The following is a 19,600-nucleotide window of genomic DNA, read 5'->3' as shown; positions in this document are numbered from 1 at the left end:
TTGGTGTGAATTTATCATTATTTACTGAATTTATCATATGATCCTATCGTGTCGTTGGTGAGTATTTTGGTGATTAGTTCTGGTATGCGATTAAAAATATATCCGGAATTCGAATTTACTTTTTTGACAAATAATTCAAAACCTTTCATTGAATTAAAAATTGGACACAAAATTGCATTTGTAGTCACAAAATTCTATGCCAAATTTGTTGTATTTATGTCATTGTGTTTTTCGGATATTTCATTTACATATTTTTGAAAGTACAGACTGACATACGGTCAACCCAATCCTGAATTTCGCTCAAAATTTGACAGATGGTTGCATTACAGATGTTAAATCTGTGTACGGAATTTTATTCTTCCAGCTCTCTTCGTTTCGCAGTTATCATATATTTAAGTAACCGTATAGACAGCATTTTGCTCAATATTTGATAAAATTCTAGAAATTTGATGTAAAGACCATCTACCAAATTTCTTTGTCTAACAGAGTTTTTTTAGTTATTTTTGTGATAAAAACACAGACAGACGTAATGCTAAAAATGTGTTTTCCAAACTCAGAGAGGTTTAAAACGAGGAGACATGTCAAAATCTTGAGTTTGAATTTTTGACGATTACTTTATCTTTTCTATAGTATTTTGCAAGAAAATAAAAAATCTTTAAAATCTAAGAAAAAAAATTAATCTTTCTAGATAACTTAAAACTTATGGATTTTATAAAGTTTTTCCTATTATTATAGAAGAAATTCTAATTATTCTAAATTAAATTAATTAAATTCTAACTATTCTAAATTAATATACGAGAAGGATTATCCAAGTAACGATTCTCAATGATTAATTTGGAATTCAGATTATGAGTTAGATAATGGCATTAACTTTTATATTGCGTAAATATAATTAATAGTGAATTTCATAATATTGTTTTTTATTTGATTTAAAACATCTTATAGATATTAAGTTTTGCTTAATTCGCTTATAATTAACAAAATAATATCATATAATTGTGATTTAAATAAAATGAATGCAGAACGAAATGTTAAATAATTTTCTTTAAATTTCGTAATTTTTTAATTGTGACGAACATTTTTTTAACTGTTAAATAAATATAAAGACCTAAACTATCAACTTCATTAGTTATAAAACAGTCGGCATATTTTCATTTTGACATAGCATTAAAATTTACTGCAAAATAATAAATAATAAAATAATAAATTTACTACAAAATAATAAAAAAAATTAAAATTTACTACAAAATAAAAAAAATTAAAATTTACTACAAAATAATAAAGTAGCTTTTTATACCGTAATTTTTTGTTTTGTTCTTAAAATTCATTTCGTTGTTCTTTTATAGCGACTGATACATCGCATTCTAAAAACTAAATAAATTGAAAAATTATAGAAAAATAATTTGGCATTCCAAAATTTATATAATAGGTAGATCAAATGGCTTATAAATATAGACATAATGGTTCATGATTTATATATTGATTACGATATATTAGTTCAAGATTATATATTGATTAGGTTAATATTAGTTCATGATTTATATATTAATTACGTTATATTAGTTCATGATGACTAATATAACGTAATTAACATTAGTTCATGATTTATATAGAAAACTTAAATTTTATTACAGCTCCTACCCTTGTTCCACAGCATTAAACTTTAATGGGGTATGGGCCAAGAGCAATTTAAAGAAAGGGTTTTGAACCATGTTTTAGAATTTGCTTTGGTTGCAATTTTATGTTAGCAAACCTCTTCTGAGTTTCTCTTATTGTATCATAAAAAAAATTAAGTAAGTTTATCCATGACGCAAAATAAACACAAAAAAATATTTATTAGGTTTATACAGCAAGTGATTTCGTATAATAACATAGTTCATGCCTTTTGTCCACATCATATATATATTTCGCCAACATTTATTTTAAGAAAAAACTCCAAGGACATTAAGATTTTGTGTTGTTGAGGAAATTTTAAAAAATTTAGCTTAAATAGTTGTTTAAATGTCAAATAATTTTTGAATCTTTCTTTAAATTTTGCGATAATTTCTTATGAATGATGCTTCACCATTAAAATTTCAATTAAATTCTATATTCATTACTATAATTCATCCTAAAATTTTGCTATTCTTTTTTTCAATTAAAGGATTAACGGAATTTGTGTATTTTGTCGAGTTGAATACATTATTTTATCTCGAATACTTTGGAATTTAATATTCATGTAAAAGTACGAAGAAAAGAAGTCAGGAAGACGCAAAATCCAAAAGGGAATTTCCATATGTGCAGATGAGAATCCGTGGACAGAAGAGAGCCTACAGGTAGGTCAAATAAAACATATAATAAACCTTATTACCAAATTAAGAAAAGTATAGCAAATATGCATGTCATGAAATATTTGTAATATTAGGACCATGTATGTTTGAGTTTTCATGTTAAAATTATTATTAAGTAAATAAAAATAAATCAAATTACATACGTTTAATATGTTAGGCGCTTAATTATTTATACAACTGGTTATGTTATATTTCATTTGATAGGCCTTTCAAAATAATAATTTTTAAGGTGTACGTACACACTAGAAGATATTTTTTTAAATTTTAACTTTAAAAATCTAGTTTTTTCACAGTAGGTCATTAATATATGTTTAAACTCCTTTCAGTAAGAAAAAACCATATTACACTAATTATTAATTAATTAAATAATATTTAATGAGCTAATTAGCCTATTTTTTGAAACATGATATCTTAAATTATAATTTGTACAGACACACAATTCTAGTTGGAAATGATGCCTAATATTAGTCTTCATGTTGTCTGCCTCAATCAAGTTATAAAAATATATAGTTTTTTTTAAACAATTTTTTCATTAACGATGAATAGAAAAAGCGAGATTTTTCTTTGTAATTTTGACTTTTAAATAGCTATTAAAAATTTATTTCTATAAATATAACTTTAATTGAGGCACAAAGCATCTGCTATTTCATGCAGATTATTTTGATATATAAATAATTGTATTTGATTAGTTTCTTGTTGAGTTATGATTGTTTGAATGAAGCAACATAGTGGGAAAATGTCATTCTTCATAAAATGAGTTTTAAAATACACCGAAACTAGAGATTTTAATGAAAGCACCTCAAGAAAAATAATTATAACTCGAGAAATATTTCGAATATTGACAACATCTCGGTATCGTTTGAAAGCTAAAGGATCAGAGAACATTATTAAGTAATAAAAAAATATTCGATATTTTGAACGATTTTCGAAGTTTAAAGTGTGTACATACACCTTAATAATGTATTTAATTGAAATTTATTATTGCATATTTTTAATAATAAGTAAGTAAACCCTCAACTAATAATTATAGGTCTTGTTTTTCAAAACTATAATTGAAATAAATGTTTTGATTAAAAATGTCCTTAAATGTGAAACTAAACTGAAAGAAAGCTCTCATGAAGTAGGGCCACAAAATGTTTAAATGCGCTATTTGCAACCAATACTAATAAAGACACATGAAGCTAGACAGCTGTCCCTATGATTCTCACAATTTAATTGCGCTATGAATTGAACCATTGATTTTATATAATGTAACTACATTCACTTTATATAGCGTGAGTAGAGCGACATTTTATCAAGATATACATAAAAATAAAACTAAATTCTCCAGTTACTAGTGCGTAGAATCATAAAATACCAAAATCCGCCACTGGCAACAAACAATACTTAAGATACGTGAACAATATGATTCTCACAATTTAATTGCGCTATGAATTGAACCATTGACTTTATATAATGTAACTACATTCACTTTATATAGCGTGAGTAGAGCGACATTTTATCAAGATATACATAAAAATAAAACTAAATTCTCCAGTTACTAGTGCGTAGAATCATAAAATACCAAAATCCGCCACTGGCAACAAACAATACTTAAGATACGTGAACAATATGATTCTCACAATTTAATTGCGCTATGAATTGAACCATTGACTTTATATAATGTAACTACATTCACTTTATATAGCGTGAGTAGAGCGACATTTTATCAAGATATACATAAAAATAAAACTAAATTCTCCAGTTACTAGTGCGTAGAATCATAAAATACCAAAATCCGCCACTGGCAACAAACAATACTTAAGATACGTGAACAATATGATTCTCACAATTTAATTGCGCTATGAATTGAACCATTGACTTTATATAATGTAACTACATTCACTTTATATAGCGTGAGTAGAGCGACATTTTATCAAGATATACATAAAAATAAAACTAAATTCTCCAGTTACTAGTGCGTAGAATCATAAAATACCAAAATCCGCCACTGGCAACAAACAATACTTAAGATACGTGAACAATATGATTCTCACAATTTAATTGCGCTATGAATTGAACCATTGACTTTATATAATGTAACTACATTCGCTTTATATAGCGTGAGTAGAGCGACATTTTATCAAGATATACATAAAAATAAAACTAAATTCTCCAGTTACTAGTGCGTAGAATCATAAAATACCAAAATCCGCCACTGGCAACAAACAATACTTAAGATACGTGAACAATATGATTCTCACAATTTAATTGCGCTATGAATTGAACCATTGACTTTATATAATGTAACTACATTCACTTTATATAGCGTGAGTAGAGCGACATTTTATCAAGATATACATAAAAATAAAACTAAATTCTCCAGTTACTAGTGCGTAGAATCATAAAATACCAAAATCCGCCACTGGCAACAAACAATACTTAAGATACGTGAACAATATGATTCTCACAATTTAATTGCGCTATGAATTGAACCATTGACTTTATATAATGTAACTACATTCACTTTATATAGCGTGAGTAGAGCGACATTTTATCAAGATATACATAAAAATAAAACTAAATTCTCCAGTTACTAGTGCGTAGAATCATAAAATACCAAAATCCGCCACTGGCAACAAACAATACTTAAGATACGTGAACAATATGATTCTCACAATTTAATTGCGCTATGAATTGAACCATTGACTTTATATAATGTAACTACATTCACTTTATATAGCGTGAGTAGAGCGACATTTTATCAAGATATACATAAAAATAAAAATAAATTCTCCAGTTACTAGTGCGTAGAATCATAAAATACCAAAATCCGCCACTGGCAACAAACAATACTTAAGATACGTGAACAATATGATTCTCACAATTTAATTGCGCTATGAATTGAACCATTGACTTTATATAATGTAACTACATTCACTTTATATAGCGTGAGTAGAGCGACATTTTATCAAGATATACATAAAAATAAAACTAAATTCTCCAGTTACTAGTGCGTAGAATCATAAAATACCAAAATCCGCCACTGGCAACAAACAATACTTAAGATACGTGAACAATATGATTCTCACAATTTAATTGCGCTATGAATTGAACCATTGACTTTATATAATGTAACTACATTCACTTTATATAGCGTGAGTAGAGCGACATTTTATCAAGATATACATAAAAATAAAACTAAATTCTCCAGTTACTAGTGCGTAGAATCATAAAATACCAAAATCCGCCACTGGCAACAAACAATACTTAAGATACGTGAACAATATGATTCTCAAAATTTAATTGCGCTATGAATTGAACCATTGACTTTATATAATGTAACTACATTCACTTTATATAGCGTGAGTAGAGCGACATTTTATCAAGATATACATAAAAATAAAACTAAATTCTCCAGTTACTAGTGCGTAGAATCATAAAATACCAAAATCCGCCACTGGCAACAAACAATACTTAAGATACGTGAACAATATGATTCTCACAATTTAATTGCGCTATGAATTGAACCATTGACTTTATATAATGTAACTACATTCACTTTATATAGCGTGAGTAGAGCGACATTTTATCAAGATATACATAAAAATAAAACTAAATTCTCCAGTTACTAGTGCGTAGAATCATAAAATACCAAAATCCGCCACTGGCAACAAACAATACTTAAGATACGTGAACAATATGATTCTCACAATTTAATTGCGCTATGAATTGAACCATTGACTTTATATAATGTAACTACATTCACTTTATATAGCGTGAGTAGAGCGACATTTTATCAAGATATACATAAAAATAAAACTAAATTCTCCAGTTACTAGTGCGTAGAATCATAAAATACCAAAATCCGCCACTGGCAACAAACAATACTTAAGATACGTGAACAATATGATTCTCACAATTTAATTGCGCTATGAATTGAACCATTGACTTTATATAATGTAACTACATTCACTTTATATAGCGTGAGTAGAGCGACATTTTATCAAGATATACATAAAAATAAAACTAAATTCTCCAGTTACTAGTGCGTAGAATCATAAAATACCAAAATCCGCCACTGGCAACAAACAATACTTAAGATACGTGAACAATATGATTCTCACAATTTAATTGCGCTATGAATTGAACCATTGACTTTATATAATGTAACTACATTCACTTTATATAGCGTGAGTAGAGCGACATTTTATCAAGATATACATAAAAATAAAACTAAATTCTCCAGTTACTAGTGCGTAGAATCATAAAATACCAAAATCCGCCACTGGCAACAAACAATACTTAAGATACGTGAACAATATGATTCTCACAATTTAATTGCGCTATGAATTGAACCATTGACTTTATATAATGTAACTACATTCACTTTATATAGCGTGAGTAGAGCGACATTTTATCAAGATATACATAAAAATAAAAATAAATTCTCCAGTTACTAGTGCGTAGAATCATAAAATACCAAAATCCGCCACTGGCAACAAACAATACTTAAGATACGTGAACAATATGATTCTCACAATTTAATTGCGCTATGAATTGAACCATTGACTTTATATAATGTAACTACATTCACTTTATATAGCGTGAGCAGAAAGACATTTTATCAGGATATACATAAAAATAAATCAAAATCCTCTAGTAACTAAAATAAATCCTCTAATTCCTACCAACATTGCTTATGTCATGTAAAAGTAGACACGTGGTACTGTCTACTGGCTCTCACAATTTGATTGAGCCATGCAGTGAACTGATTCGATTTTTATGACTATATAACGTGACCAAAAAGACATTTCCTCAGAGTACACATAAAAATAAAATCATTTATAGCAATTCATGAAAAAACTTGTTTTAAATTCAAGGTAAAGATGTTAGATAGATAAATAAATTTAGTATATCCAACGAATTTTGAAATATTTTTTCAAAATATTATTTTTTATGATTCAGTTATTTTTAATTAGTTAATTAGTTTCAGTTATTTTAAGTTTTCAAAATATTTACAGACTATATTAACTGATTTAATGATTTCTGTAATCAGTCAATATTATCTACATCTACTTCTATTTTTTTCTTTTGCAGTAAATAAAAAATATTAACATAGCTACACTTAAGAACAGTCATGATTATCAATCAAATTAGACATATTCGCACGAACGTAAATCTCATCAGTTTCTGTTTTCATTTAAATGATTGTTTGATAATGTATTTATCTACTTTAGCAGTTGATGTAATGATTTCCAGTCACCAGTCAACGCAATCTTTTTCTACATCTACAATATTTTTCTTTTATAACAAATAAAATAACATTAATCTGTAGAAAACATAACCAAAATTAAGATGGCATTCCTTTTATTTTAGCAGTTTACTACTACAATCTACTACTACTAGTGATCTACTTTAGCAGTTGATGTAATGAATTCCAATCATCAGTCAACGCTATCTTTTTCTACATCTACAATATTTTTCTTTTATAACAAATTAAAAAAAAATCTGTAGAAAACATAACCAAAATTAAGATGGCATTCCTTCTACTTTAGCAGTCTACTACTACAATCTACTACTATTAGTGATCTATTTTAGCAGTTGATGTAATGAATTTCAGTCATCAGTCAACGCAATCTTTTTCTACATCTATAAAATTTTTAATAGATGTAGGCAATCTCTTACAACGCAATCTCTTACAACAAATAAAATAACATTAATCTGTAGAAAACATAATCAAAATTAAGATGGCATTCCTGTATTTGAATCTAATCTCATGTGTACGATCAAATATAAATCACATTCATTTCTTCAGTAACCTGAATGAACTAGAAATCGATTCTGCAAGCAAATGGAAGGCTCTTGTTTCATTTCATATAAATCGAAAAGCATTGTTGCGTGATTCTATGGCGAATGCCAAATATACACGAGGAGCATGTTTTGCAACTGGATTTCCTACTGAACTACATATATAAGATTTCCAAAACTTCATGGAACTACATTGGATATGCAAATATTTTCATTTTTTAATTGATGATCAAATATCAATGGGATTTCAAACTCATTTACAAATCAACTACTGTGTCATGTACTAACTCACAACAATACATAATAGCTGTTATAATGGTGGAGTTTTATTTAAAAGCTGATTTCTTTTATAGTGAATCCCGCTGCCGCTGGTGAGAGTTCCTATTTTGTTCTGAAAGGTAAGTAAGTTTAGTTTTTAAAAGTTTTCACTTATTGTTTTTTAAGTTGAAGTTTAAATTTTTTTAAACTTATTGTTAAAATGCACAGAAATATGAAAAATGTGAAATATTATAAAAATTAGCAATAAAAATGTTTTTTACTTTTTTTTTGAAATTAGGATTTATTATGTTTTTCAATTATTGTAGTATTATGGTAGTTCAATTATTGTAGTATTATGGTAGTTCAATTATTGTAGTATTATGGTAGTTCAATTATTGTAGTATTATGGTAGTTCAATTATTGTAGTATTATGGTAGTTCAATTATTGTAGTATTATGGTAGTTCAACTATTGTAGTATTATGGTAGTTCAATTATTGTAGTATTATGGTAGTTCAATTATTGTAGTATTATGGTAGTTCAATTATTGTAGTATTATGGTAGTTCAATTATTGTAGAGTAAACATTATCAACCATAATGTAATATTCATTGAATAATTATATCATTCATATATTATATAAATAAATATATATTTTAAGTTCCCGACAAATTTCTTACTTGGTTGATGATATAGAATTTTAAATTTTCGGCCAATAATATAATACAGCTATTCTGGAGTCTTAATCTTCAACCCCGTACCAAGCATAAGCTAAATATAATAAATATTTGAAAGAGAGGTTGAAATAACAAACATGCAAATGATTTTATGAGATGAGTAGGTAAATACAAAATACTTAAATAAATTTAAATAATGATACGTGTAAATTTTATATTATTTGTAAAAAAATCATTTGTATAAATTATTATACTTTGTTTTCATTAGTTTTGTTAATTATTTCAAACTATTCTGGATTTTTTATAGTGAAATTAATATTATTCTTGAATTAATATCATATTTTCTGTTTAAAAAATTAATATATTGTTTAAAAAATATATTAAATGAAAGTTGCATGTTTACCAAAAAAATGAATTTTTGCAGTCTATGAACATAAATATTAGATAATGGAAAGCAACTTCAAGTATACATAGATTTTATTTTATATTCCTTAACAGTCATCTATGGTAATCGAATTACATTTCTTAATATATGCATAGTTACTCAAAGCCCAATTTTAGTTCCTTTATGACGATTTATATTAAGTTGACTAAAATTTGTTTTCTGAAAAAATTTTTACAAAATTCTTTTTTTAGCAATGGCATTATTTCATTTGAATGAAATATTGAAAAGAACTAAATAAAAAAATGCAAAGAATTAAATAAAAAAATGCAATATAGTTTACTGTACCTCGGAGGTATTTTATCCTTTTATTAGTCAGTGGCATATGTACAAAGCTGTTAAATTTTTGATGCTTCAAAATTTATTTTAAAATGTTTTAAAATCTATAAATAAAACAAGTATTTTAATTAAGATGTATTGGAAAAATTTCGAGAAATGTTTTAATAAAATAATATTAATAAATTTTACTTTCTCAATTTTCAGCTATTAGAATAATGAATTAAAAATAGATTTAAACTGATTTTTTTGATTTCCTTTTTTTGTATTAATATTTTAGAGATGTATAAAACTTCAAATGAAAAAAAAAAGTAAAAATATAAAATTTTGAAAACTAAAAAAAATTCTATGGAATTTCACAAGATTAAACTTAAAAGGACATTGGAAATGTGAAAAATCTTTTGAATTGAATATCAGTTCCTTATAAATATAATTTAAATACATAAAATATTTCAAATAGAAAATTTGTAATTTTTTGGACTGCTTTACACTTATTGGGCTTTTTTACTTTTGCCTTTCTTGCAGAAGCAACTACTTCCTATAATATTTCTTATATTTACCTTTATTACTATTTTTCTACTTTAAATAATAAGTATAAAAATAAATAAATTTCATAATAGCTAGTTGGTTTAACGAGAATTCATAACAGAAATATTCAAATTAAAGGATGTTACTAAGGTAATACTCAAACCACAGAACATTTTTTACTTATATTATCAAAGTCTTTGTCACTGTGAATGCCTATTTTTTCCAAGAGAAATATAATTTTGTTAATTTAATCAATAACTTATAAGATTTTTGTTATTTAATTATTGAAAATTATTTGATGAATGAAAGCAATTGAATTGATAGTTGAAAAAGCTTAATTTTTCATGCAATATTTATTTTGATTTCACTTATTTTGTTTACTTTTTGAGTGATAAAAATAATCTATAATCAATAGTATCTCAGGTTAAAATTATATATAATATTTAGAGTCCAGATAAATAATCCTAAATACAATTCTGATATACTTTACAGTAATTAATGTATTAAAACAAAATTTAATTTTCTTCTCTGATTTTCAGTCTTAAATGTGAAAGTATTGTCTTAGAAATAAATGATTTTAATTCCATGCAATTCTTCTTAAAACTCTAAAATTGTATAAATATAACACAGTAAATCTTTCACCTGTAATTCGATCACTAGAAACGAGGTCAAATTGATTGACTGTATGTGCAATTCTCTTTTGTCATTGACTGCATTTCTGCTGACAATCGAAACAAAAACAGATATATAAAACAATAGACATCAAAAACTCGAAAACAAAATTAGTCTTCTGAGAGATCAACAACATGTTACTCCTCATTTTATTTTTTAATAGAGTTTAACTACCAAATTAGATGGTCGCAAATCCAAGAAAATAATGAATGCTCATAATATAATTTTTGTTAGATTATTTGTTATCTAAAGATATAGCTAAAATGTAATTCGAAACCAATCGAAACATCGTTAATTCATTGCACATTTCAAATATAATGCAACGTTTGGAAATGTTACTTAATAGTTTGAAATTGCCCAATAACACAACAATTGATAGAGATTTTCTTTAAACTAGAACATTAAAAGATAAGATGATACAGGATAATAAAAGGTAAACTGATAATGATTAATATTGACTTTTTGAATGCTGAAAATCTATGATACTGATGTTATAGGCAAAGAAAATAATTAAAAAAATAAGCTAATAAATAGTATTTAAATAAATGATAAAATCACCAGTAATTTTCTTGGATTAAAATGTTGTCGAGAAAAGTAGTTTGATTTTAGATTTTAATTCCTAATTTTTGAACAATCAAAAATATTATACGAAATAAAATATGCTGTTCTTGTAGAAGTGAAAAAAAATACAAACATTCAAAATATTACATCAAATTAAATTATTAAAATTTAATAGATATTGAAACTAATTCATTTTTGAATAAAGATAATTATGCTTTGAAATGAAGAAACATTGAAATGTGTTAACATAATTGATCTCAAATTTTTTACTGATGAAAAGACAATGTTTAGGATTTTTTTTTTCATATTTATCTCTTTTTTTTAGAGTTTTATACATTATACATCGAAGGTAAAGGGATTTTCTGACTTTTGATAATTATTTCAACATTTTTATGGCTAAAACTGTCGTTTTTTTATTTAAAAAGATCTAACTTATTTCGATTTTACTATAAAATATATATTTGTAACACAATTTTTAATTCAAAAATTTTTAAAAATTCTATTTTTAAACAATAAAAATATATAATAAATGTAATATAGGAAAGGATCCATAATTAGTACAAAATATCCAAGTAATAAATTAAATTTTTAAAAATGATAAATTTATCATCAAATTCATTAGATTAATTTGTTAAATTCTTGCAGAACTTAAATGAGTTTAAACTCCGATTTTATTTTTCAATTTTTGAGCTTCGAAAATGTGTATGAAATATGTAATTGGTTACGAAATTTAATTATACGGAAGAATTTAAAAAAAAATTTAAAAAGCACTCAGAAATTTCATGGAAGAAGTTATTAAACAAATGTAGAAAATTCCAGAACTCAAGAAAGAGATAAAAATCCTGCATTGTTAAAAAGAAAAATATTCAATACAAAAATTTCTTTTGTGTTGCCAACTAACATCCAAGTTGAGTAAAAAAATAAAACAATTATTTTTGTATCTTGAACTGTCTATGTTTTATTGTTGTTAAGAAAACCAAAAATACAAGATAAAAAATAAATTATTTTCAATCAAATATTAATTAACACTTTTTATGATATCGAAATATTTCATTTGACTCTTTGCCAATTTAAATAGAATGTAGCTATTTAATTTAGAACAAATTTAAATGAATTTTAAATTATTAAAATTATTTAAATAATGATTGTCACACATTGAGTATAAAATACTATTTTTTGTAATTGCAAAACATTACTCATATTTATTTCTCATAACCAAATGAATTCCGAAAAGTAAATAAAAATATTTAATGATTTCAAATTTAGATACTTAATCTCTTCAATAAGAATAATTTTACTGTCAAATAAAATAAGGCATTTGAGACATCTACTTTTCTTATTTACAGCATAAAAATACTGAACTTGGCTTATTACCAATTCTAAAGATAATGCGCATTTACAAATGGAGTTGATGTAAATGCATGTTGAGTGTCAAAGAATTTCGATACATGCTAAATATAAATGTTTACTTATGCATTGCAAATAAATTATAATTTAAATATTCCATGAATAGCGAAATAATTTTGTGAAATGTTCAGTTATGTTGAACATTTACAAAATCCTAGCATTTTTTAGAAATTTTTCACATCAAGTAATTTTAGAGATAAATACATACTTCTAAGGTATTTATTTTCTACATTTACAGCAAGAAAAGAATGATGTTGGCTCATTGCCAGCTTATATCGTACATGTATTTAAAAATCGAATGATTGTAAATGAATCGTCGAACGGCGAAATTTTTAAAATATGCTTTAAATTGTGTATTATTAATAAATTATATTTTTTCTACTTTTAGTAGCTTAATAAAGAAAATAAAACAATTCCGTTCAAAAATTATTCCTTATGTAAGTAAACATAAGTAAATTAAACGTATTTATTTTCTACATTTACAGCTGAAAAATAATAATTTTGGATTATTGCCAACTTGCTTGAGAATGATCCAAAAATGATTGCAACTTGCAGGCTTTCAAAATGATTGCAACTTGATCCAGAAAGGAATCCATGACAATGACTCTAAATTGCATGGCAATCTGGAATCAAATTTACGATGTTCTGACTTGGACACAACATCAGAAATTAAATTAATTAAAACTTATTTTTAATTTTCCTTAAGAAAGATAACAAATAGCAACTTTTTATTTTTTGCAGTGAGAGAATATTCTTCGTAAAATAAGATTTGATCGAGAAGAGAAAGCGTGCTAACTTGTGTAGATCTAATTATTTCAATAATAGTTAATGCAAACTAAATAAATCTATTTCTCTATTTTTTATGAGTAAAGACTTCTAACAAAACTGAAAAATAATAATAAAAAAAATTCATACTACTGTCATTCGTGAAGAATAATTTTAGGGTTAAGTTAACCCACAGGAGCCATTTTTTTTTTCTTTCTTTATTTTAGTAATTGCTTCAAGTATCTTATGAGTAATAAAACTTTTTTTTCCCTCTTTCAATGAGGCAATTTGCCCGTAGCGATCATTGACCCAAATCTCTGTAATCCGTTCCAACTTCAGGGTTAAGAAGGTAAAATATAAACTTTATATTTTACTTCAGCTTTAAGAAACTTTAAATATTTACTTCAGCCTTGTAGAAAGTAAAGGTTTAAGGTGAAAGTTGTTCATCTATATATTTACAATGTTGGAAGAGATTAAGTTCTTCATTTGAAATCAGCTAATGTAATAGTGAAAAACTAGATCAATTAAAGTCAAATATCATGTGAATTTTGCCGAGTGGCAACAAGGAAACCGGATTCTGACATCGATAAACATTTTGTGGCATATTTGCCACAAAATAAACACATATAATTTGATAAAACAAGATTAAAAACATATAATTTGAGATATAATTGTTTTTGCAAAGAACTGCAGCAAAAATTTATTCTAATATTAAATTTTCAGCAAATTATATGCTGCAATATAGTCTTGTAGTCTTGCGTAAGATGTTAGATTCTAGTGTTTCTATTAATATTTTTTATTTTATTTTATTCTTAATGTAGACTTTTTTCTTTATTATTTGACTGTTGTTTTTATTTTGTGCTTGTTTGAATTGTGTAATTGATTCTTCTAAAAAAATCCTCGATTTGTGATTTTCGGATCACGAGGAGTCAATATGTGGACGAAAGTCAGACCCCTCACAGAAAAAAAAATCCGTGGTTTGAATCCCTGCTTGAAGATGATTGTTGATAAAGTCCTCAGACCCGATTCATTTTTTCCTCCCTTTTTTTACAATTTAAAGCATTATATTTCGTTAATTTGGTTATTAAGTTTTGGCTTCAGTTTGTAAAAATGAATCCAAAAATCTATAAAACCTAATTGGTTAATAATGTATAACCAGAATAATTACTTATAGATTTAAACATTCAGATTATATTACTTAAAATATATGGATATACCGTTTGTGATTGAAATTTATTGAAAATTTTATTTTATTTGAAACTGCCGGTTAGAATTCGATTACTGAACAAAATTCAGAATCCTCACATTAAGATTCTACTTTTAACAAATACTGTGAAAAACAGCAGGATAATCATTTGAAAATTATGCTTCAAATCCTGTTATGTAAAAAAATTTTAAAATATATTTATTATAAATAGACCGTTATGAAATATTTTAAATGATATCATTTTAAAAATTTAAATTCATAGATTAAACGCAACGAATCGGTGAATTTAAATTTTCCGAATAGTAAAGGAAGTAAAATACTATCTTTTGAAATTCTATTCTACAAATTCTGTCTCTTATTTTGTGAAAAATATAGCTCTTTTAACCAATAAATCTATTATAAGCCATAATAGTATTTCTAGAAAGCAATTCTTCCATACAAAATGATAAATATGTGCTTATACCTTTAACGATTCAAAAAAACTAAGCACGTTCCACAAATAACTTTTCCGTTTATTTACCTCAATGTGACCCGAATTTATTTGATACTGTGACGTTAAATGAAAAACATATAGATTCCTTGGTATGTAAAAGTAATTGGGATACTATACTTGAAAGATATATCATTGAACTTACCTCGTGGTTTTTAATCATCCTTGGAAATGGTCACCGTTATATTTCTATTCTAACATCGTCAGTTCAGGAAGGATTTCATGTATCTATGCATGGTAGATTACTTAAATTGCTTTTGCTATACAATCTGAATGCCATTCTGTTTTCACAGCGCTTGTTGTTCCAAGTAAGAGTTCAACATTTGCTTGCGTTATTCATCCCAATTAATGAATTGGGAAAAGAAGTATCAGCGATAAGATAGATAACTAGTTCCGAAAAAAGGAAATGTAATGATTTTTCAAGAATGTTTTTTTATCTGTTTTTATTAATTGATTGAATTTAACTGCTTCAATTCGATGTGTTCTGATTTCTATTGCTTGTTGAATCATTTGGAAATTTCAAAAACGGTCTTCAGCAAATGAAACTGTAAGAAAATATTCTAAAGGAGGTTAGTACCTGGGGATTTTAAAAAGTTCAATGATGTGTTTTTCAATAACTTGCCCATTTTGGCGACCAGGCTTTTCGAAGGAATTAATGGTTGCGAAAAGTTTCTATTAAATATTTTATGTTATCAGAAAAATGTTTTTAAGATTCAAATTTAGAACATATTATTACAGAAGCTTTACAACGTTGTTCATTATACTATGCATTCAATTAATTTAAATTCAAATCTTAATTTGAAACGAAAGTGGTAAAACTTTTATTAATACAAAAGCTTTGTTTTCCCTGAAGCTAAACATGTATATTAAAAATATGGGTACAGAAAGTAAATTCATTCAACATTGAAGACTTAAAAGCTTAAGAATGTTTTTGATAATTTTTCCAATATCGCAATGGATGATTCTATAACAGTTTCATGGATTCATCATAAGATTCAGTTTCTATTTTACTTTCAAAAAGGTTTAAATGCATAATAATAATAATACTTTATTTTATTTCAATCAATAAATATACTTCTATAGAATTTATGTAGTTTAACATTTATGTAAAACTTTTGTTCATTTGAATCATATTCAGTAAATGAACTTTTTTTCAGAGTTACAAGGCTTTAAATATAATTATTTAAAGATAATTAACAACTTCATTATGTTATGCTAATCAACCGTTGAGTAACTGCAAAGCTTGATAGGTGTGTTTCTCTAGATGCGGTCAATGAAGTGGTCTAAAATTGCACGTTTTTATAAGTTGGTTTGGTTTAGTTATATTAACGTCCCGTTTGAAGCAACACTTGGGCTATTTTGGGACGGACCTCGTAATTTTGAACCCCGGTCAGATGACGAGGACGACACCTGAGCTGGCACCCCCCTCACCAGCGGGAGGACGTTTGGTAAGACAGATTTAACGTGCAACTGATCCCCTTACACGACGGTTCTTTGGTGGAATAGGGTCTCAAACCTGAAACTCTTCGGTTCCGAAGCCGTGACCTTACCACCAGACCACCGCGGCCCTCACGCGCCTTTTTATAAGATAGCGATGTTCAGAATTTCATAACTGAAATGAGGTTATATGATAAAAGAATACGACTTTTTTATGAATGTCTCAAGAATATTTTATTGAATATAACTCTAACGGAAGATCTGTATAAAAATTTAAAATTCTGTAAGTCAACAGAGCAATCATTAACTACATAAAATATAATTATTTACTTCATTTAAATAATTTTTCTTCTTAGATGAGTGTGCCTATTATTGACACTTAAGAAAATATCCTTTTGGCTGCGATTAAAATGGTTATTCAATATATATTAAATCATGTATGCCTGAAATAATAGAATAGTAATGAATTAATAATACAGATATATTTAAAATTGCAAAAATCATTTCCCACATTTATTTTTCTTGAAATTATCATATTCCATATTCATTTCCTTTCACACAGATACGTATTAAAAATTATTTGCAATTTTTAGGTTTAATTAATTAAATGTACTTTTTTTAGATTTAGTTTGCAGTGATGCTTAATTTAATTTTTTAATTTGAGCCTTTGTCTCCATGATAGAAACAGGTATTCAGTAGATAACAGGCTAGTGCAAGTTAATGTTTTTCCATTCTGAGTATAATATATAATTGAAAAATATGCTTAAAATCCCCTTTTTAAAATATAAAAAAAATTATACTGCAGAAAAACAGATATCTTTGAAAGGATAATGTTTTGGATTTTAAAATAATGTAAAAATCAGTTTTAAGCTGTAATATTTTTGGAAAGTTACCACTGGAGAGTGTCAAAATTTAGCTTAATTTTTAATGAATTGAAATTCTGATTCGAATATTAAAACACTCTCCAAAAGGTGCATATTGCTGCCCTTTAAAGTACATATGTGTCAGTTTTGTAGATCTAACTCAAATAGTCTAACCTGCAATGGAGATTTATAAATAAATGATAGGTTTCTTAGCAGTTTGGGATGAGCGAGGATAGAACCTGGGACCTTGTGGTTTGCAGTCCAGTAACATAACCATGATACTAAAACAGTTGCTCGGATAGCAGAGCTGTTAACTGGCTTATATGCTATTCACCACAGACTCTCCCTCCAGTGAGTCGGAGGTGAGACAAACGATATGGCTGTTGAGGGGTGATGTATTTTTAGCTGTTGTCTTATGAGCCTGTACCCAATTTAGTAGCACCAAGCGTTATGGCGAGAGTGGGTGAGTGAGTGGTTGCTGATGCTGCGTCACGTGAGTCTAACGACTTTGGTTGCGTGTAGATGGCGCCACAACAGCTATACGAAGGTTGAAGCTTTATCGTCCGAGGTCACCAATGTAGCGAATTGAGATGGGTGAAGGATAGAACCTCGGACCTTGTGGTTTGCAATCCAGTAGCATAACCATGATACCGAAACAATTGCTCGGGTAGCAGAGCTGTTAACTGGCTTATATGCTATTCACCACAGTTTCATGTCCTTAAAAAATAAGAAACTATTTTCATTAAGCTAAAAATTATTCGGAAATTGGATAAAAATGTATATTAATTTAAGTAAAGTAAAATAATTTAAACTCATGCTGTAATTTAAACTAGCTAGAGTAGTCTCATGAAAACTTTCTCGCATATTTTCTACTAAAAATGTTATTCAGGAGATCATTTTGCTTGGCTTTAGTGAACAAAAGTTGCCAAAAATTAACCTTTGGCGTGAATTTAGCATTTTTACTGAATCTAACTTTTTATACTATGGAATTGTTGGCAGCTTCTTTTCAGTGATTTTTCCTGGTATGCGGTTAATAGTATATCCGAAAATCGAATTTGTGTTTAAAATTCAGACTAATTTGTGCTTAAAAACCGATTGTAACAAAAATTAGACACAAAAATACTATATTTATAATCACAAAATCCCACAAATTTCATATTTTTAAGTCATTGTGTTTTTCAGCTGCCGCGTTTACATGTTTCGGAAAGTATAGACCGACATATGGCCAACTCCTTGTTGGATTTTGTTCAAACTTTAATGGCTATCCACACTATAGATGTTAAAACTGTGTCCCGAATTCTATGCACCCACCTCTCTTCCTTTTGCATTTATCGTATTAACACATATTCAAGCAGCCGGACAGACAGACTTCCTCTAAATGGATTTTGCTCAAAATTTGATAGAAATCTTCAAATTTGTTGCAAAAACCGTATACAAAATTTCATGCTTCTTGCACAATGTATGAATTATCTTTATCTCAGGTAGATAGACAGACAGACATAATGCCAAAAATGAGTTTTATGAATTCAGGGATGGTTAAAACGTAGAGGTTTAAAACGTTATTCGAGGAATTCGAAGTTTTTGACGATTACAATATTCTCTCTATATTTCCTATACGAAAAAGTAAAAATGTAATTCTGCATCTAAACAATAATTTTTTTTACCAATATCTGTTCAGAGATGAAATTATGACAATCATGTAATACGGAATGAGAAGCATCTTTTTGGTTTTGACAATTTAACTAAAAGACTTGAACATGGTGCTAAATTCTATTTAAGCTTATATAGCTTTCTATTAAGAAATTGCTTCTAAACAAATTAATAAAACAGAGAAATTAATTTTTGAACAAAAATTAGGCCATCACTAAAAAAAAAAATGCTTGGTTTAATTCAAGGATTT

Source organism: Argiope bruennichi, chromosome 6 (assembly GCF_947563725.1).
Source record: "Argiope bruennichi chromosome 6, qqArgBrue1.1, whole genome shotgun sequence".
NCBI lineage: Eukaryota > Metazoa > Arthropoda > Arachnida > Araneae > Araneidae > Argiope > Argiope bruennichi.
The sequence above is the reverse complement of the archived record's forward strand: the minus strand, read 5'-3'. Positions refer to the sequence as shown.